A 23249-nucleotide genomic window follows, 5' to 3' on the forward strand; every position below is an offset into this window, starting at 1 on the left:
ACGTACAAAAATCATATTGATCTCAAATTTTGTGCAATAATTTGTTTACATCGCTGTTAGTGAGCATTTTATCCTTTGTCAAAATAATCAATCCACTTCACAGGTGTGGCATATCAAAAAGCTGATTAAACAACATGAGCATTACGCAGGTGCACCTTGTGCTGGAGACAATAAAAGGCCACTCTAAAATGTGCAGTTTTGTCACACAACACAATGCCACAGATGTCTCAAGTTTTGGGGGAGCGTGCAATTGGCATGCTGACTGCAGGAATGTCCACCAGAGCGGTTGCCAGAGAATTATATGTTCATTTCTCTACCATAAGCTGCCTCCAACGTTGGTCTTTCTGTCTGTAATAAAGCCCTTTTGTGGTGAAAAACTAATTCTGATTAATTAATTAGGCCCTAATCTATGGATTTCACGTGACTGGGCCTGGGAGGGCATAGGCCCACCCACTGGGGAGCCAGGCCCAGTCACGTGAAATCCATAGATTAGGGCCTAATTAATTAATTTAAAAGACAAATTTCATTATATGAACTGTGAATGAAAAATCTTTGAAATTGATGCGTTGCATTTATATTTTTTATCCCTATAGATTTAAAATGGTTGAGGTGTCATGGCTCTCTTCACACCTAAAAAGTGTATGATAGTGAGACTCAGTTTTTAGTTTTTTCTCATATTTAAAATTGTAACTTTCTCTTTTCGACATCATTTACACTGTGTAAAGTCCTTTTCACATTTTAGTATGAATCATCTACCACTGTTCATCTCCCACCAGTCGTCTCCCTATAGCTCAGTCTCTGATGTGATTATGTAACCCTCTCTTTGGTTACTAGTCCCTGGATGGACCTGTGGAGATGCTTTGTGACAGATGTCAAAGCAATAACCTGACATGTTAGCAAACACTTTAGCTGCAGTGGAGTGTAACCTTATAAAAGTACTCTCTCTACTAACTCTCCACATTCCACTCCATTTCTATACATGTATCTAATATATTCATATATGTGTTATTGGTATTCAGCAATTGTTTGTTTCTCAACGAATTCAGTATACCAAACATTTTGAATGGCTAAAAAAAAATGTCCAAAGTGTAAGAAACATTTCAGAAATCCTGCACATCTTACATACACGTTCATTAAATAAGACGTCAGAGGCACGGTGTACTCGACCATGTGAACGTTTTATTGGAAGAGTGCAATATTTATCTTCAGTGCTGCAGCAAATGAACAACACAATCAAGTGATAAAAGTTACAATATCTTCAACACATCCACAGTCCATATGAAAGTGTGACACATTTCATATGCCTTTCACAAAAGTGCCAAACCAATCACAGGAACTTCAACCTCTATTCAATGACGTGGTCTTGAATATAGTGTGTGCCTATGTTTTGCAAACTGACTGAATTATATGAATAAAAACGCTGTTCATTTTCTATATTTCAGCAATAAAATCAGACATTTGATTTATTATTTTAAGAAAATGTCCTTCATTTTCATAGTAACAGAAGGGATTGTCTGAACGTGAACATGAATATTGATTGTTTTCATCAGCATGTGCACTTGGTACTTGCTATCTAACCTGCTACACGTTCTATTGTGCATATTACACAAACCATCAAGGAACCCTAGCAATACATTTGAAAACTGATTTACTGTATTTCTATTTTAGATGTTACCGCTTACATCACATACTGTTACAGTACTCAATCAATTTTTCAATTTAGTTTTCATACTATGTGGAAAATAAAACATGTAAGTTATAGGTTCAACACATCTAACTTTCCTTTCCCTGCCATCTGTCATTTTCTCACTCAATCACCTTCCACACTTCTTACTTTTAGAGGTAAATCAATGTAAAACACATGCAAATAAATAATAGGCCTATCATGTATCCATTTCTACAAATTCATAAAACTTGTTTTGAATTTGAACTTTTCTGGTACAGAACATCCAATGGAACATACATTAGAACATACTATAAATGTGTGTGAATGCACTTCACTGATCAGAATTATAGTAGAGATATGAGATAATAATTATTTGCCCCGGGACAGTACTTTTTTTTCAGAAATGAAAACCTTTAAAGCTAGAATCCATAGTGGTGAAACTGCCATGTCCGTTTGCAATATTACAACAACAAAATTGCTAAAAACAACTACAGTAACCCTGTTTTTGCGTTCATGACACTATACCCCTCTTAAAAAAAAGAAACACTACATTGATTCAATTGTTAATTATAATATGCTGGCCCTATTGTTTACATCTGTACAACCAATTACATTTTCTACGTTTGTTCTTACAAGTGCAGTGTTTTTTTGGTTTTGTTTTCTAGCTGAGGATGTACAAATGGCTGTGCGAGATTACCTTCTCATAGTTGTGCGTGGCAAGGTAGCGTAGAGGGACTGACACGGGTGGCCTGGGCCTCGACCCATATGTCCAACGGTAGCACTCACATATGACCACAGAGGCTGGGCCTGTCTGAAGGGAGGCCCGTAAACAGGGGCAGAGGTCAAGCTCATAGACCTAGTATGCATGGCTGGGGGTGGAGCATGATAGTAACCATCGCTGACACTGGGGGCGTCCAATGACACCTTGTGCTTCCGTTCGTCCAGAGGTTCCGGAAGAGATCGTCGGCTGGCGGCGGAGTTGACGTTAGTGGAGATGGACTGAGGGAAGTTCTGTAATCGGAAGGCATCGTCCACCAGACCCAGGGGGCTCTGGGAGGGAGCCTCCCAAGTGCTGGGGGGCTTGAGGGTGACTTTTTCCTGCCAGGAGGTCTGCCTCCTGAGAGATGGTTGGAACACAGGGGTGGTCACAGGGGACTTAGATGACTGTGAGGGCATGTAGGAGCACATCCGTCTGGGTAGGGACAGAGAGTAGCTTCTGCCACGGCCCTGGAAGAAAAGGACGTTGTACTTGATTGATGTGAATCTGCTAATATAAAGCATAGTGTGGGGCTCAGGGTCAAAATATAAAATACCAAAAGTAATGTAATGCACATGTATTCATGAGGCACTAAATACATGTGTTCATGACACTGTACCCCTCTGTTTCCAACCAACAGTAGTTCAATACATCTTGCTTTGGCCTTGATTACTTGAGCAGAAAGGAGAGAAGATTCCTCATCCTGTGCAGTAAGGTGATTCATTTTGCGGTCCAATAAAACACACACACACACACACACAGTGTCAGAGGGCATTGCCTCCTGTGAAAGAGCAGGATATCCACTTTCAATCTCTTCATATGGACACAGGCAAATTCTACTCAACTGGGTGTTCATCACCATCCATTACCTTTCCCCATGATTATTGCTATTTTTTTCACAACATAGAAGTCATATCACTCTCATACAGTAGCATTGTGGCCTGGAGATGAATGCCTATAAATAATCACAGTAGTGAACAGGCCCTCAAACCTGATGATGCATTATCACTGCACATTTTGTTCAGTGTTCATGTTCCAAACATAGCTGGGTGACATAATGGGGTCGTTTCTCCTTAAAATAAACGAGTCCCCATGGCTCATTAAGACCAATGGCTGGGAAGAGAGTTTGTTTTCAGGACTTACCTTTGGCAGGGGTTGATCCTATCGGGTCTCTGCTTAGCAGAGCTAACTTTTCGAAAGGGATAGCATGTTTTAAAGATGGTGAGTCTGAGCTATATTTGGAAACGGGTGAGCCCTTTGCTCATAGCAGGTCTCCATACAAACTTTGGGTTTCAGCAAATACCTGTTTAGTGGACGTAACACATTGCCTTAACAAGTCATTGAAAACATAAACCTACAAAAGTGTCTTAAACAGGTGGAAAGTACTCAAATATAGTTTAATTTGCTGTAAAGTAGAAAATGTGAACTGAGGAAATCATTGTTTTTTCATGACTGTTTTTAACCAGATATTGCTTAAGGTACCGTGAATTGGCAACATTAACAAATACATAAGCAACATTAAAATAGAAGAGGTATTACAAATGAATAAAGAGAACAATATGAGTGTGTGGTACAATAAGTAAAGCGTGACGCATTCATAAAAGAAAACGTTGCAAGAGTCCATGCAGTGTTAACGAAATATGAAAACACACACAGGGAAAGGGAGATATTTAATTGCAAGATTGTGCAGAGTACGAGACGTGCGATATACAATGGAACACATAAAAGAGGAAAAATAAACGTAACAAAGGACAGAAAAGGTCAAATCAGCAATCTGATTGGAAATTAAAAAAAATATTATTTGTAACATATATATCAATTAACCTGAACATAAAACATGTTTGATTAAGTGTTAAAATGAATATGTTGATAAAAACCACTAAGTGACTGGCCATAATTGACAATAAAATACAAAATTCCACATTGTCAACAACACAAAGATGTAGTGGGGGCTTTAAAAACACAATTAGGAAAAGCTTTGAGCTGTATCACACTATTAAATCTAGTTTGGAATGAGACTGAAGGAATTGTAAGAGGTCTGCATCCAAATATAGTGCCTATTATTATTATTATTATTATATCTCTTCTAATCATAGTCATCATAAAAGTATGAACAAACCCCCCTGTTTTTATGTTAGGCACTATCATTGCTATTATTTTGCATACATTGCAAAGATCATTTTGACTAGCATCCAACCTAACCACTCTGTTTAACATTTCCTGTGGGTATAAACATTACTGTTGCAATAATGGTAATGTTGCATGTGGTCATGACACCACTGGTGAATACAGGCTGCCCTAAACATAAATTAATTTACACAAAAAAAAGGCGAGGCAAGGCACCATAGACAAACTAGAAATGTTTCCTCTTTTCAGCTCCACACACAACTGATCACAATTTCCTGAGAATACTCAACACGACGTATCCCTAGTGGGACCAAAACTTCAGCCATGGAGGGGACTTTTTTGTTGAATTCTTCCTCTTATGCCTAATGCGTATATAGCTTTCCCCTGCTAGTATCTGTATCTTCACTAATGATCTAGCGCTGCAGACAACAATATAGCAGCTACCTTGACTTGCTAAACTGTGTATCAATAATAGCTAGCAAAATTTGCTATCTAGCTTCATTGGCAAACACTACATTGGTATTAGCATTAGCCAACATTAGCTTAATTCACAGCTTCATTAACAACACCTACAATAGTCTCTCATTCTCAATAGTTTCTCATTCTGAAACACTCACACTCACTTACAGCCAGTCTCTAATTTCATTGTTTTACAAGCTATGAAGCAAACAGATAGCATTATGAAGTTGAAGTGGGGCGTTAACTCAAGCAAAAGAGGTAGATCTAGGCAGGGTGGCAGAGTGGCCAATTAATGATAACAACCATACGCAGTGATACCTACTGAAATGTTCTATCTGTATAAAATCACTGGTATAACACAGGTTGTTGGTCTGGAAAATTACTTCCATAAGACAAAGACAGAGGCATTTGTTTTCTCATGTTCATTTACTATAAATCTAAATGTTCTGCAATTTGTAAAAAAAAAATGTGTAAAGGTAGAGAGAGGAACATAATGAAAATGCATTCATTGGTTTCCCTTGTTGACCTGTCATGCATAATGTATATCCTTTAAATATTGAATTAATTGTTTCGTTTTATTGTTCAAAGTTGTCATGTAAAATGTTTAGTGATAGGTTTGCATACTACTGTATGTATAGTAGAAAGTAAGAAGATATAGGGTGACATTTTGACACCACAACAATGCAGAGATATTACCAAAAATAATTATATTATTTGAAATACTTGGCAGGACATATCTAATTTAATTTAAACCATTTTAAATAAATGTTGCTTTAGATATTGTAAGAAATAGTGTATAATCTCTGCATCTTCTGCAACATCGAAATGGGGCAGTGGGTTGGGACTAATGTTGCAGAACGACATGCCTCCACTGCTTGGTTGTTACCGCTTGCTTTTTGGCAGAAAATGTAGGCCGAGGAGCCATTTGAATGGTACCTCTAGAGAGGACATCAGCATCAAAGGGTATAGAAGACATAGATTCTGAGTTGACACTGAGAGATAGCTGATGGGGAGTGCTTGTGGGTATAGGGCAGTGGGTGCTTGGAGCTTGGGGAGCTTTTTTGGGGATATCATGCAGAGCAGGTGAAGCATTATGCTTCCAGTCCAGTTGCTTGCTAAACTGGAGTGGTTCACTTGACTGTGTAGATTGACAGCCGAAAGGGTATAGGACACTCACCAATCTAGTAGACTTAGCAAGAGCTATGGGCTTGCTTTGTTGGTTTGCTGGGGGAAGATCATGGGCAGGGTAAAGAGAAATGGCAAAGGCAGGTCTAGGGCTGACAACAGGGGCAGGTTTAGGGCTCAATTGTGGGTTTGACTCAGGGGTTGGGATGGGGGCCATTTTGAGGCTAGGGCTAAGGCCTTCAGCCTCAGTGCCTACGTTATATCTAAAGAGTGATGAGTCAAGCTGGTAAGGCTGATGTTTCAAGACATCTAGGGCATCCACGTGCTTGTGGGGTGGTGGTTTTGTTTTCGCCTTGGTCTTTGGCTTGATTTTTGGACTTGTTGAAGGGGGCTGCTTAGCTCCTGCAGGGGGATAGAACGGAGCTTGACGGGAATTGTATGACAAAGGAGGTGGGGCTCGGATGTTGGATGAGTATCTCCAAGCACCTGGAAGGGAGGTGGTGGGGGAAGGAGACTTTGCTTTGTTGGCCTGAACTGTTTCGGTATCCACCACATATTTCTCCATACGGGTCTTCCTCTTGGAAAAGAGTTCGGCACCTCTTCCCCTCAGAGTTGGACCATTTATGGCTGGACTAACATGGCCCTCAGAGATGTGACCCATTGGAGATGTAGATGGTGCCTTGGCTGCGTGGCTGTAAGAGATCCCTTGTTGGGGTGGGCAAGATGCTACCGAAGGATTTGGGGACTTATTCTTTGAGACTGTGGGTTGGCGAGGTGCCGTGTGAGTTGGGTTCGGGGCCTGAATACTCACTGGGGACCGCGATGGCTGTGGACTCCAGCTATTCATGTTTGGCTGAAGTTGAGAGGGTGATGTTGAGTTGACTGGTGCCCCGGTGTTCATGGGTGGCTGTGGTCGTGCCTGAGTTTGGGGTGGTTCACGGGGGTTCGCCATTTGCTGAGGCAAAAGCCAGTCTTGTTGTTTGAAGTATTGCTGAGGAGGAGCCCCCACTGGACTTGGGAAAGATGCTGGGATTGGACTCCTTGCCGGGTGAAGTAGCACATTTGAAGAACTCTCCTTCAGCCATGGTGGACAGGCTGGGTTGATGCTAGGCTTTGGGGCAACAGGTGGGGGATTCTTGTGCTTGACTGTTCGGGGTTGCATGAAGTTGCATGCCTCAGCACCAAGACTAAAGTAGTCTTCCTCTTCTCCTGACTCAATGTATGATCTTCTTTCCCCTCTGTTTTGAATATAGGCATTGGATGGTTGATCAGAGGATGCTCTATTAGCACCTCTTCTTTTTGAGTTTGGTAGGATGCCAGTCTTGATTGCTGGTACAGATATGCGTTCATCACGCGACGCTATGAACTCCCCAGTTGGGGACCAGACCTGTGGAACTGTGTGTATAGGGACTGATACCTTGAATTTGAGTTCATGATGCTTCACTGGACTAGTGACACCACTAAGAGGAGAAAATGGGATAGGCACTCTGTTTTGGGATCCCAAGAAGGGCTTCGCTGTTCTGTTGAGCACAAGAGGCTTTGGTATGGCACTAGATAGGTGGTTGGGCATTCTGTTCATCATGTGAGCACATTGTTGCACCTCCTGTTGGTTTTCTTTGCACTGCAGTTGTTGATTGCCATGAGCATGATTGGATTGCACGTAAGCTTCATCCATTTTGTAAGACTTGTGCAGTTCTGTGTCTTCAAGCTCTACAATACCTTCGCCTGGTAAGCCTTTGTGCCTCATTTCCTCGTGCTCTAAGGCAATCTCATCCATCCTCTGGCGGCGCTGCGCAAACATTGCCATGCCCTTGCCTCTTGTCTCTGGCAGTCGCTCCATCTTTTCCAGGTGCTGAAATATGTTGGCTATTCCAAGGTTCTCCTAGTTTAAATTGACGTCTCGTTCTTGTACATTCATTGAGTAGTCTTCTTCAAGTTCTGAATAATCATTAGTGGTCAAAGTAAACCTGACCGTTTTGCCGTCTTCACTTTCTATGTCTTCGTCGCTTTTGTCGTCAAACTGGTGCTGACCTGTCCCGTAGCTGACAAGTGTATACTTCTTAACCCTTTGCCGCCGCTTCTTGAACATCAACACCCCTCTGTTTCTGGGATTTGGTGCATCGGTCAACAGCAAAGCAATGCTTTTACATTTAGACTTGGCTTCCTTCACCTGCCTGTCTGACTGGCTCTTGCTCTGTCTGGACCCTAGAAGGGAGATATGAGGAGAGAGGACAGAGATAAAAAGAGAGAGAGATTTTATCAATGCAGTTGTGACGGTCGTCAAAAGGAGTAGACCAAGGTGCAGCATGGAAAGTGCTCATATTTATATTTATTGAAACTCAGAACACTCAAACAAAATAACAAACCAAGGAAAAACGAACGTCACGTTCTGCAGGCTAACTGAGCTGTACAAAAACAAGATCCCACACTGAAGGAGGGAAAAAGGGCTGACTAAGTATGATTCCCAATCAGAGACAATGATGGACAGCTGCCTTTGATTAGGAACCATACTCGGCTAAACACAAAGAAATAGAAAACATAGAATGGCATAGAATGCCCACCCCACATCACACCCTGACCTAACCCAAAAAAGAGAAAATAAACGGCAATCTAAGGTCAGGGCGTGACAGCAGCAAATTACATAAATTATAGTTTTTTGCTACCTCAGAATGATGCATATGTAATGTGAGGAGGTATCACATAAAGTACCCCACAAAAAGGACATTACAATAGTACTGTCTACCCATTTCAAATGATCTGTGTCCTGAGAATGTCATCAACCGATTACTTTTAGGTTGTAGCTTTCTCAATTGCCAGTTACAGTGCATTCGGAATGTATTCAGACCCCTTCACTTTTTCCACATTTTGTTACGTTACAGCCTTACTCACACAACACCCCATAACGACAATCTCCCCTGATTGTTCAGTTCGGCTATGCGGCCAGCTCTAGGAAGAGTCTTTGTGGTTCCAAACTTCTTCCATTTAAGAATGATGGAGGTCACTGTTGTCTTGGGGACCTTCAATGCTGCAGACATTTTTTGGTACCCTTCCCCCAATCTGTTCCTCGTCACATTCCTGTCTCGGAGCTCTACGGACAATTCTTTCGACATCATGTCTTGATTTTTGCTCTGACATGCACTGTCAAACTTACCTTAAACCTTATATAGACAGGTGTGTGCCTTTCCAAATCATGTCCAATCAATTGAATTTACCACTGTTGGACTCAAATCAAGTTGTAGAAACATCTCAAGGATGATCAATGGAAACAGCAAAGGGTCTGAATACTTATGTAAATAAGGTATTTCTGTTTTTTATTTTTAATACATTTGCAAAAATGTCTAAAAACCTGTTTTCGCTTTGTCATTATGGGGGATTGTGGGTAGATGAGGAAAAACATTAATTTAATAAATGTTATAATAAGTCTGTTATGTAACAAAGTGAAGGGGTCTGAATACTTTCCGAATACATTGTACATGGGTTTAGCTGCAGAATATAATGGATATTGAATAGAAATATCTATTCAATGTCAAATGGTTGATCATTTGACATTGTTCAACTTAGTTGCTTCTGACTTGTTGATCACAGCACCTATGGTAAATCTAGCCTTTTTTTTGTCTTGAATTGAGTTGAATTAGTATGGTTCACATATCATCCTTTGCCCTTCTGCAAAACAGTTAGTGTTTATGAATATCATGCTAATATCATGACAGCCTACATGATTCATGAGGAAAGGAATTTATCATGTACAGTGCCTTAGTTTACTACATTATAAATAGAAGGCTTGGAGACAGACAACTTTGGAAGTCACTTTCCAAACAACGAGCTCCATCATTTCATTATGTATTACAAATCATTCCAACATTAATGGCCAATATTTTAGAATAACCTTTTTCTTCATAATATTTAGACTTAACTCCAAAATAAAGGAACAACTAGAGAGCCAGAGATTTGAAGTTAAAATTCCAGACCTATTTATTATCTTGTCACGATGGCTCCTGACAAATGGCTCGTATTGTATTATAGCAAACACTTCAATTTACTTGAAGCTTCCACCCTAAGGTCTACAGAACACTGAGGTCTATTGACATGATGGATGTCATGTAAACTGACTGCACAGTTTAAGAAAAACCCATTATAGCTACCTAGCCAATTACTTGTGGCTTATATAAAGACCCTGTGCAATCTAATAATACGTTTAAATAGTTATATTATAAGTAGAAAACGAATACAAATAATAGAAATATGATACTTTTTAAGTTCAATTTTAGTCAGTTGACATTTTGAATTTATTTTATTTTATCCGAAGAGCTATAAAGTTTTTATAGTGCACACATTATACCAGACCTTTTATATTTTTGCCGACAAATATATCCAATTTACATATTAGGATTTGCAACATTAGACAACAGACACAACCTGTTAACTTTCATCTTTACATTAAAATAATACGTTACTTGCTATACTCCTACATTGTCGCTAAATTAATACTTTAAATGTTAAAAGGGATGTTCAGTATTATACTATACAGTAACTAAAAATCTATGGAAGTAATGGGAGAATGCATGCAGTGCCTGTTAAAATGTTCACGGCCAAATCAACTTTAATCAACTTAGTTATTTGGTTTAAAGTTACTTAAAGGTGATCCAGTTTTTTTAACATGAACCACATGCCCCCATCACTCCCATTGTTTTCAGCTAGCGGTGGCTAAAGGTAGCTGAAGTTTAAAGAAAACCGAACCATGGATTCATGTTTTTTTCCTGGGCTATAGACTACTTTCAGGATGAGGAACCATCTAACATTACATTTTAAAATACTTAACTTCTCCTTTAACTCTTCAAATAAGTTACTGTTAAATGTCTTGAAGCACCAATTTATGTTCGGTCAATCTGATTTATCCATGTTTTTCTGTTATTGTCCATCTGCCAGTGTTGTAGACTGAATGAACTCAAATGATTTATTGCATTTGATATAGTTGAGACTTTACTTGGAGGATTACACTAAAAAAGAATAACAATGTATAAACACATAATGACACTTTATGTTAATTTAAAATAATATTTATCAAAACATCTGACCCCATTTAAAAAGTCAAATTTAATAATAAATATAGAGTTTGCATGGTCTTTGCAACAAACTGTTTGCTTTGTGCATATAACATACACTGACAGCAAATCCAATGAGGGTAAACATTCACCAAAGTCGAACAGCTACTTTTAATATGCTTTAATTTCAGTATCGCCTGGACCTGCAGGCTCTGCAACTGTGGACTTTTATTTTTAGGTCCACATTGCAAGATGCAATAAAAGCACTAGTCTCATTTTAGAGCTAACTTAGGGGGGGTCTCTGAGGCAAGAAAAGCGAGGAGCTAACTTAACATTACACAGTCAAGGCTAATGGTTTGAAAAGGGATCGGGTGTCAAGCCAGGATGACACATGGTGGTGTCCGTCAAATTAACTTCTGCCAGTCTCAGAGGCATGGATGGTCGTATTTTATTATGATCCACTCAGACTATTAAATGCACAGGAGAGTCAGCCTGTATGCCCACTTCCAATAAGCACACATCCCAGCAGTCATGCCCTTTAGTCCAAATTCAAACATTGCATCATTATCTATTTTGCTTTATAAACGTCACTGTACTTTGTAGCAGCAATAACAGTAGTTCCTTTACAATACAAATAACATGATTTAAGTGACAACAAGCCAATTATATTTTGACATGCCTTTTCTTTTCAAATTATTGTATTAAAATAACATTTCGAACATTGTTTTATTTCATTATAAGCCGAATGCAACACAGAGAAAATTACCACATAGTTTTGAGTTGCACAGATTTACATTGGTACTCGATCTACAGTAAATGAATGAGGGGGTGGAGGGAGGAGGAGGGTGGCTACTTACGTGCGTGCCTCACCCTGTGTCTGCTGGGACTGGGGAGATCTCTCTCAGACGCAGAGTCCCACTCCTCTGCCTGCTCAGCACCCTGCTCTGAAATTCCAAAGGAAAGATAAGCAGGAGGTGTTTTGCTGTGCCCTCCTTCCTCCGAAGACTCAACACTCCCATTCTCCCTGGCCCCGGTCCCAGAGCCCAGCCTCCTGCCGTCCCCCCTGGGTTTCCCATGGGTAAGAGTTAGGGTCATCTCACTCCGGCCAACGGAGGAAGAGGAGGTGGACCGTTGCCTTGATATTTGACACAAGTTGGGGTTCGGGGGCGGGGGCTTGTGGGGTCTTTGGGGGAGTCGGTGAAGGGGGTAGGATTGAGTAGGATTCGGCATCGGAGACCCCGGATTCCCCAGGGTAGACGCTACATGGCACCTGTGATAAAGTGTCTATCTCTTAGCTTCTGCTGGGGCTCAGTCCCCTGACCGGGCTACATTCTTCTGGGCTGTAGTCGGAGGGTGGTCTCTGATGTTCCACCATGGCTTTCTTGGTGTACGGTTCAGGGGACTCTACAGAATGGGGGGACTCAGTCTGTCTAATTTGGGTGTGCTGGAGATCTATGGGGAGCTCTGTATCACTCTTCCTTTCTTCATAGTAGGATCCATCCCGGGACTCTGAGATGTAAAGGTCGTCAGAGGAGTGGCAGTACTCAGAGACTGACCAAGCGTACATGACAATGATCTCCTTGTCCTCTGTTTCTGACTCCATGTCTTGTATGTTACAGACACAGATAGGGTCCTGGAAGTGACAAATGCAACATTTAGAACAAGACAGGAGACGAGAGAGCATGATAAATAAGAAGAAAGGGACCTTCCACTAAGAAATTGATCATGTACACATTATGAAGTATTCAGTATCAATGTCAACAAAATCACCTTGCAGCTGTAAACACAAAGCAGCAAAGCAATGTGATACAATTTGAACACGCACACAGACACATGCACACACGCGCATGCATCCACGTACATGAGCATGCATGCACGTACATGCACACACGCACATAACACACACATACACACACATCATCCTCATTGTCAATTCTGATTAGAGAGCAGTGCCTGTATTTCTTTAACTATCTGAAGCAGTCAAGTTAATATTTTATGTTTCAATTCAATTTGGTGATAATCAGGTAGCTAATGACACCAAATAACAACAACTACAGTTATAACTTGCGCAGCCGGTTTAGCCACATATTTCACAAGGAATTGAGTTTGCAATCCAGCTACTGTGCGATCAATGCATTCCTTATCCCCAATAGGAAGTCGCAGTGGCTTGCGTTAGCAATTTCTTCTGCACTGGCACCACTCTAAATGGAATGGTATGCAATATCACACGGGAAACAGCATTCACATTCAAGGCTGTTTTCCAAGCTATGATTTATACAAAGAGAGTTTTTTCCCCTCCTCTATACAAACATATCACTTGGCTCTGCGGATCTGGAGTGCTGGCATTTCCATTTAAGAACTCAATCCTGGATGTGTTTGATTAAATGTTGCCAAAGAGAACTCTCAAAGTCAACTAGAAACAAAGCCACTGCTACTTAATTACAGTTAAGGGTAGCACTTTATCTGACAGTACTGTTGCTAAGGAAGCTCTTTCTTTTTTATGTTTTATTGAGGGAACTCTTTCTTTCATAGTGTGGCACAGTAAAATGGCACAGTAAACGTGGAATATGTAAGAAACGCATGTGCAAATAACGCTTCTAATTTTCCCATAACCGAAAACACAAAACACTTCCCTAAACAGCTATACCACAAACTACCTCAAAACAACCCCTACGTGTTAGAAACTACCCAAAACAGTTACTGCAAACAACTTCAATACCAGAAACGACCCCAAAATACTAGAAACTAAAGGTAACAGACACCCCAGACTACCTCAAACATCCCAAAAATACCAGTCTACACCAAACAGCTACTCCAAGCTCTTTTGGGTGGTCTGTGGTATGCTGTGTTCTTTTTTTGCATAGTTTTGTGGTAGCTGTTCTGAGTAGTTTCCGGTATGGGGTTGTTTGTAGTTAACTTTACTTTGTGCATCGACTTTGTGCATGACACAAGTCATTTTTCCAACAATTGTTTACAGACAGATTATTTCACTTATAATTCACTGTATCACAATTCCAGTGGGTCAGAAGTTTACATACACTAAGTTGACTGTGCCTTTAAACAGCTTGGGAAATTCCAGAAAATGATGTCACGGTTTTAGAAGATTCTGATAGGCTAATTGACAACATTTGAGTCCATTGGAGGTGTACCTGTGGATGTATTTCAAGGCCTACCTTCAAACTCAGTGCCTCTTTGCTTGAAATCATGGGAATATCAAAAAAAATCAGCAAAGACCTCAGAAAAGAAATTGTAGACCTCCACAAGTCTGGTTCATCCTTGGGAGAAATTTCCAAACGCCTGACGGTACCACGTCCATTTGTACAAACAATAATACGCAAGTATAAACACCATGAGACCACGCAGCCGTGGAGATGCGTTCTGTCTCCTAGAGATGAACGTAAAAGTGCAAATCAATCCCAGAACAACAGCAAAGGACCTTGTGAAGATGCTGGAGGAAACAGGTAAAAAAGTATCTATATCCACAGTAAAACGAGTCCTATGTCAGCATAACCTGAAAGGCCACTCAGCAAGGAAGAAGCCACTGATCCAAAACCGCAATAAAAAAGCCAGACTGTGATTTGCAACTGCACAAAACTACATTCGTTATGGACCTGTGATACCTGGAAGTGACATCTGATGAAGAGAATCAAAGGTAATGGATTATTTACATAGTATTTTCGATTTTAGATCTCCCCAACATGACGGCTTGTCTGTATCGCAACGCGTATTTTTCTGGGCGCAGTGCTCAGATTATTGCAAAGTGTGATTTCCCAGTAAGGTTATTTTTAAATCTGGCAAGTTGATTGCGTTCAAGAGATGTAAATCTATAATTCTTTAAATGACAATATAATATTTTACCAATGTTTTCTAATTTTAATTATTTAATTTGTGTTGCTGACTTGACTGCCGGTTATTGGAGGGAAACGATTTCCTCAACATCAATGCCATAGTAAATCGCTGTTTTTGGATATAAATATGAACTTGATAGAACTAAAAATGCATGCATTGTCTAACATAATGTCCTAGGAGTGTCATCTGATGGAGATTGTAAAAGGTTAGTGCATCATTTTAGCTGGTTTTATGGTTTTGGTGACCCTGTCTTTGAATTGACAAAACATTACACACAACTCTTGTAAATGTACTGTCCTAACATACTCTAAATTTATGCTTTCGCCGTAAAACCTTTTTGAAATCGTAAAACGTGGTTAGATTAAGGAGATGTTTATCTTTCAAAGGGTGTAAAATAGTTGTATGTTTGAAAAATTTGAATTTTGACATTTATTTGGATTCAAATTTGCCGCTCTTGAAATGCACCTGCTGTTGATGGAGTGCACCACGGGTGGGACGCTTGCGTCCCACCTAGCCCATAGAGGTTAAATAATCTCGATTACCAAGAAGTAAAATATCGGCAAAATTGTCACTTCCTACACGTGAATCTGTCCACGAGAGATGAGTCAGCGCTGGTACTTTGAGATAAAGCATATTTTGTATTTCCTAAGAAGTGCTTACTCTTCACAGCCATGCTTTGATATTTCAGTCCTCAAGCCGCGGCTGTGCAGCCATCTCTTGGCTGCTGAGATGTCTGTGACACGAGCTGGTAACATATTGCTAATATGGTCTATGACAATGTTTCTCAGGAGTGGGTCAAGAGACCTGTCTTTCTTTTCCATGGAGTTGAGAGTGTTCATCCCTCAACTAGGGATGAACAGGGGCGCATTCAGCAAGACACAGCATTTTGGAACATTCAGATATAAATGTGCCATGTAACACAAACAAGCCTCTCTGACATGTAGAATAAGGAATCACTTTGGCTCTATTAATTGAATTTGTATCTTCACCATTCGACAACGTTTGGCTACTGAACAGGACCATGGAACTAAGGTGCACATGGCTACAGTCCAAGACCACAACAGTGAAAGAAAGAAGGCAGCTCAATTGAATAAGAAGCACTTATCATACATACAGCTTATGTGCTATGAAGATGATACAATACGGCATGGCCAGTAACACATTAACTTACTCTCAACCATAAGGCCTACTGTACAAACAGTAACTGTGTCATTACAACAATGTCAAAACAGATTTGATAAATATTAATTTCAGCTGTTGACCTTTTTTTTATCAGTAATTTGTCCTTATATGGGTTAATAAAAAAAATGTTTGTTGTCTTTGTATAGTTATTGTGTCATTGTTATTTTGAATAGTTATTTTGGGGGGGATCGTAACAGTTAATAGGGATCCAGATACACAAATAAACTGATATTAAACTGTAACACCTAATTTTATACCTTGAAAATACCTACAGGTTTTTTATGACAATTTGTATCTATTATGTGTGATACGAATTTACTGACTGTTTGACATTTTTTATAACATTGTACATTTGCTCCCTCTAGCTGTCATGATCGAAAGTCACATAATTCATGCTTCCCTTAGTGTACTGTACTCAATGACACATATGAAAGATATCTCTACTTATAGTCAGAGTTTTATTTGATACTTTTTTTTACTTAAAACATCGAGGTGAACATAGAGGTGAATTCAATTCACTGTTTTCACAGTTTAATTTAGAGCAATGTGACTGTAAAGTACAGGTACAATTTAATCCAAACGCTATATGCCATTTGTTATGAACCTTTGGTTGGTGATTACCCTGTAGCAGAGTTGCAATGTTTGTCGGAGTGCTATTGAGAGGAATGGAGTTCTATCAATGCTTAGATACATTTGGAACACATTTGTTTGTATGTTGAGTGTATAAGAAAAAGGGGAATTTGACACCAAAACATAACTTTTCAGATCTCAAAAGTAGTCTAAAGTATTTATATATATATATAATTTGAAGGAGTTCCCACAAATGCTGAGCACTTGTTGGCTGCTTTTGCTTCACTCTGTGGTCCAACTCATCCCAAACCATCTCGATTGGGTTGAGGTCAGGTGATCGTAGAGGCCAGGTCATCTGATGCAGCACTCCATCACTCTCCTTCGTGGTCAAATAGCCCTTACACAGCCTAGAGGTGTGTTGGGTCATTGTCCTCTTGAAAAACAAATGACAGTTCCACTATTTGGTCACCCCCAAAGCCAATTCCTCCTTCGTCCGCCTCTCCTTCCAGTTCTCTGCTGCCAATGATTGGAACGAACTACAAAAATCTCTGAAACTGGAAACACTTATCTCCCTCACTAGCTTTAAGCACCAGCTGTCAGAGCAGCTCAAAGATTACTGCACCTGTACATAGCCCATCTATAATTTAGCCCAAACAACTACCTCTTCCCCTACTGTATTTATTTATTTTGCTCCTTTGCACCCTATTATTTATTTTTCTACTTTGCACTTTCTTCCACTGCAAATCTCCCATTCCAGTGTTTTACTTGCTATATTGTATTTACTTCGCCACCGTGGCCTTTTTTGCCTTTACCTCCCTTATCTCACCTCATTTGCTCACTTTGTATATAGACTTATTTTTCTACTATATTATTGACTGTATGTTTGTTTTACTCCATGTGTAACTCTGTGTTGTTGTATGTGTCAAACTGCTTGCTTTATCTTGGCCAGGTCGCAATTGCAAATGAGAACTTGTTCTCAACTTGCCTACCTGGTTAAATAAAGGTTAAATAAAATAAAAAATAAATAAAAAATCCCAAACCAGATGGGATGGTGTATTGCTGCAGAATGCTGTGGTAGCCATGCTGGTTAAGTGTGCCTTAAAATCTAAATAAATCACCAACAGTGTCACCAGAAAAGCACCCCCACATCATCACACCTCCTCCTCCATGTTTCACGGTGGGAACCACACATGAGGAGATCATCCGTTCACCTACTCTGTGTCTCACAAAGACAAGGCGGTTGGAACCAAAAATCTCACATTTGGACTCATCAAACCAAAGGACAGATTTCTAATGTCCATTGCTCATGTTTCTTGGCCCAAGCAAGTCTCTTCTTATTATTGGTGTCCTTAAGTAGTGGTTTCTTTGCAGCAATTCGACCATGAAGGCCTGATTCATGCAGTCTCCTCTGAACAGTTGATGTTGAGATGTGTCTGTTACTTGAACTCTGTGAAACACTTATTTGGGCTGCAGTCTGAGGTGCAGTTAACTCTAAAGAACTTTTCCTTTGCAGCAGGAGGTAACTCTGGGTCTTTCTTTCCTGTGCCGGTCCTCATGAGAGCCATTCTCATCATAGCGTTTGATGGGTTTTGCGACTGCACTGGAAGAAACGTTAAAAGTTCTTGATATTTTCCGAATTGACTGACCTTTAAAGTAATGACTGTTCTTTCTCTTTGCTTATTTGAGCTGTTCTTGCCATAATATGGACTTTGTCTTTTAAATAGGGCTATCTTCTGTATACCACCCCTACCTTGTCAAAACACAACTGATTGGCTCAAACGCAGGAAGGAAAGAATTTCCACAAATGAACCTTTAACAAGGCACACCTGTTAATTGAAATGCATTCCAGGCGACTACCCCATGAAGCTGGTTGAGAGAATGCCAAGAGTGTGCAAAGCTGACATCAAGGAAAAGGGTGGCTATTTTGATGAATCTAAATACTAAATATTTGTTTATTTGTTTAACATTTTTCTGGTTACTACATGATTCCATATGTGTTATTTCATATTTTGATGTCTTCACTATTATTCTTCAATGCAGAAAATAGTAAAATAAAGAAAAACTCTTGAATGAGTAGATGTGTCCAAACATTTGACTGGTACTGTACTGTACATGTTCGTGAGAGTCTCACCTGTCCACGGAGTGGTCATTTTAGTGTGTAGCCGAAACTCGTCGGACGCCACAGACAGAAGTTGGCAGATCGGTTGTACCGACTTCAGACTAGTGGGAGTGTTAGAGCAAAACGGAGTAAACACCATCGTGTTCATGAGAGTCTCTCCTTTCCATAGAGGGAATAATAGCTTGTATGCCAAACCGTTAGAACGTAACAGATGATTTTCGGGATGTCTCATGGTCTGCCAACACCGCTCTAGCTCTGTCACCTTTCACCGCAGATGCGGAAGTGCAATATAGGTGAATGCTGTGGATTAAGATGCATCCAATGCAAAAAACTATGTCTCTAGTTTAAAGTGCTTGATTTTTATGGGGATTTTTTTTTTTATGCTAATTAGATTTCCGCGGGGGAACGGACATTGACGTTAGGGGGTTAATGAATGACTCTCCAATATAATCCAGGTAGAATCAGGCATTTCCCGGGGCAGCTGTCTAGGCCCCTTCATTTTTTCAATCTTTACTAATTACATGCCATGATTAACGCCAGTGTGTCTACCTTTGCAGATGACACAACACTATACGTCAGCTACTACAGCAAGTTAAATCACTGCAACATTTAACAAAGAGCTGCAGTTCAGTTTCAGAATGGGTGGCAAGAAATAGGTCCTAAATATTTCAAAAAAATATTTCAAAAACTAAAAGCATTGTATTTGAGACAAATCATTCACTAAACCCTAAACCTCAAATAAATACACTGCTCAAAAAAATAAAGGGAACACTTAAACAACACAATGTAACTCCAAGTCAATCACACTTCTGTGAAATCAAACTGTCCACTTAGGAAGCAACACTGATTGACAATAAATTTCACATGCTGTTGTGCAAATGGAATAGACAACAGGTGGAAATGATAGGCAATTAGCAAGACACCCCCAATAAAGGAGTGGTTCTGCAGGTGGGGACCACAGACCACTTCTCAGTTCCTATGCTTCCTGGCTGATGTTTTGGTCACTTTTGAATGCTGGCGGTGCTTTCACTCTAGTGGTAGCATGAGACGGAGTCTACAACCCACACAAGTGGCTCAGGTAGTGCAGCTCATCCAGGATGGCACATCAATGCGAGCTGTGGCAAGAAGGTTTGCTGTGTCTGTCAGCGTAGTGTCCAGAGCATGGAGGCGCTATCAGGAGACAGGCCAGTACATCAGGAGAGGTGGAGGAGGCCGTAGGAGGGCAACAACCCAGCAGCAGGACCGCTACCTCCGCCTTTGTGCAAGAAGGAGCAGGAGGAGCACTGCCAGAGCCAGAGGTAGCCTGACTGCCATTAGGTACCGAGATGAGATCCTCAGACCCCTTGTGAGACCATATGCTGGTGCGGTTGGCCCTGGGTTCCTCCTAATGCAAGACAATGCTAGACCTCATGTGGCTGGAGTGTGTTAGCAGTTCCTGCAAGAGGAAGGCATTGATGCTATGGACTGGCCCGCCCGTTCCCCAGACCTGAATCCAATTGAGCACATCTGGGACATCATGTCTCGCTCCATCCATTGCACCACAGACTGTCCATGAGTTGGCGGATGCTTTAGTCCAGGTCTGGGAGGAGATCCCTCAGGAGACCATCCGCCACCTCATCAGGAGCATGCCCAGGCATTGTATGGAAGTCATACAGGCACGTGGAGGCCACACACACTACTGAGCCTCATTTTGACTTGTTTTAAGGACATTACATCAAAGTTGGATCAGCCTGTAGTGTGGTTTTCCACTTTAATTTTGAGTGTGACTCCAAATCCAGACCTCCATGGGTTGATAAATTGGATTTCCTTTGATTATTGTGTGATTTTGTTGTCAGCACATTCAACTATGTAAAGAAAAAAGTATTTAATAAGATTATTTCTTTCATTCAGATCTAGGATGTGTTGTTTAAGTGTTCCCTTTATTTTTTTGAGCAGTATATTATTATTTACAGTTTCCCTGTGGCTCAGTTGGTAGAGCATGGTGTTTGCAATGCCAGCATGGTGTGTGCAACGCCAGGGTTGTGGTACAAAAAAATGCATGAAATGTATGTAATCACAACTGTAAGTCGCTCTGGATAAGAGCGTCTGCTAAATGACTAAAATGTAAAAATTATGAATAATGTGCAAATTGAGTAAGTTGAGGTGACTAAACTGCTTGGAGTAACTCTGGATTGTACACTGCAATGGTCAAAACATGTTGATGCAACAGTAGCTAAAATGGGGAGAAGTCTGTCCAATACAAAGTGCTGCTCTGCCATCTCAAAAACACTATCAACAAAGCAGGTCATACAGGCCCTAGTTTTGTTGCACCTGGACTACTGTCCAGTCTTGTGGTCAGGTGCCACAAAGAGGGACTTCGGAAAACTGGCTTAATGTTGTTGGACCCCAGGAAGAGTAGCTGCTAGCTTTGGCAGCAGCTAATGAGGATCCTTAATAAATACAAATACAACATCTCAAGAGAACACCACTTTAGTGGTTTGAAAACATGTGTCAACCATTGATTTTGGACTGGAATGTCCCTTTAAGCACATTCTACAGTAAATAATGCTATAGCCCTTAACTGTCTTGATCCACAGTCAAGGTTGGTGCACTGCTTCCTTACATCAGTAAGAAGACTTACATTTTGACCTAGTAAAGCAATGCCCTCCGTATCATGACTCGTCCTGCCAGGGCAAGGAGAAATAAGCATCCGTGACCACTGGAGACGACGAACCCATAATCTGGGGGGTTGTGCTTGGAGTCAGGGGATTGGCTATTTCCAAGGTCTCACCAGCCAATTAGACCACTTCATGTCCCCCACTAATGAGAGCCATAAAATATTTTTGGCAGGTTCTCAACAAATCTCAAATGGCATAGTTGTTAAGACACTTTGTGAATATTTAACAATTGTACAATTATGAGTCTACAGGTAAAATTAAGCATTGAGAATGGATTTGTTATGTTTGTATTATCTTAAAATAGCATTTATTACAGCAGTAAGGAATAGTATATTACGCAAAACTCTCAGCATCTTCATTACATAATCTAATATTTGATTTAAAACCCAGTGTGAGGTCCAAATTAATGTGAAATGCAAAACATACACATACATACAAGTAACATGCTGAAAACTATTATGATTCAGTTCATAGTGTAAAGTTAATTGTAGACATATTTCCTTGTTTTAGTCTCTAACAATGTTAGAAGTATTGTACTTGAGGTATATACCAAATACTCTACAGGCTGCACACACTTTACTTGCACAGGCCATGCATATGACTAATCTTTAGATTTACATTTTCAATGGTAAAATTACTTTATAATACATGCCCTGAGCTGAAGAGTTTTGAATTCCATAGCAACCTTGAATGAAAACCCAAATAAATGAATAGAATATCCCACTGCTACTACAAAAATAAAAACTACACTACTAGCACTATTACCTCTCCCCCACTTAACACTGCTCAAAGTATTGACACTCTTAAACTAGTAGTCATTAGTATTTATTTAATATTACCTACCTTAGGTACCTGGAAATATCAATGATGACTTCCTGCAGGGAAAAACCTTAAAACAGCAACCAGTGCACTGTTATGCTGATTTAATCCAAGTGATCAAACAGTTGAAGTTACTCAGGGATGTGTACAGGGACCCTGCATGGTTCTTATCTGCAGTACTAATTGGGTGATGGTCAGTTCTGAGGCTGTCCCAGAATTCAATCCAGTCTTCCTCTTAGAATATAGAAAGTTGTGCCGCGTCACACTATAGGCCACACCCACTTAGCTTTGGTACATTTTGGTAGTGGTGAGCTGAATAATTATAGCTGGCAAATCAGCATGAATATCCGAAAATGGCTGGGCACTGCCAAGAGCAAAAAAACAGGCCTTTGACAGCAATGCTAATTGTGCTGTTGGCACTGAAACATGGATTAACGTTTGAGACATTTATTTTACTTAGCAAGTCAGTTATGAACAAATTCTTATTTTCAATGACAGCCTAGGAACAATTGGTTCATTGTTCAGGGGCAAAATTACAGCTTTTTACCTTGGGGATTCGATCTTGCAACCTTTGGGTTAGTAGTCCAATACTCTAACCACTAGGCTACCTGCCACCTCATACAGTGTGTTTGGAAAGTTTTCAGACCTTTTGACATTTTCCAAATGTTGTTACCTTACAGCCTTATTCTAAAATTGATAAAATGTTCATTTTTCCTCATTAATCTACACACAATTACCCATAATGACAAATAAAATAAATAAAAATAAACGGGAAATATCACAATTACATAACTATTCAGACTCAGTACTCAGTACTTTGTTGAATCACCTTTGGCAGCGATTACAGTCTCGAATCTTCTTGGGTATGATGCTACAA

The 23249-nt window shown here is 40.2% G+C and overlaps 1 pseudogene; it reads right to left on the bottom strand.

Moving 5' to 3' along the window:
- Positions 1-1159: 1159 nt before the first annotated feature.
- Positions 1160-12421, bottom strand: LOC106610014 (synaptopodin-2-like; annotated as a pseudogene).
- Positions 12422-23249: the final 10828 nt, after the last annotated feature.

This window comes from Salmo salar, chromosome ssa08 (assembly GCF_905237065.1).
Source record: "Salmo salar chromosome ssa08, Ssal_v3.1, whole genome shotgun sequence".
In the NCBI taxonomy this organism is placed as follows: domain Eukaryota; kingdom Metazoa; phylum Chordata; class Actinopteri; order Salmoniformes; family Salmonidae; genus Salmo; species Salmo salar.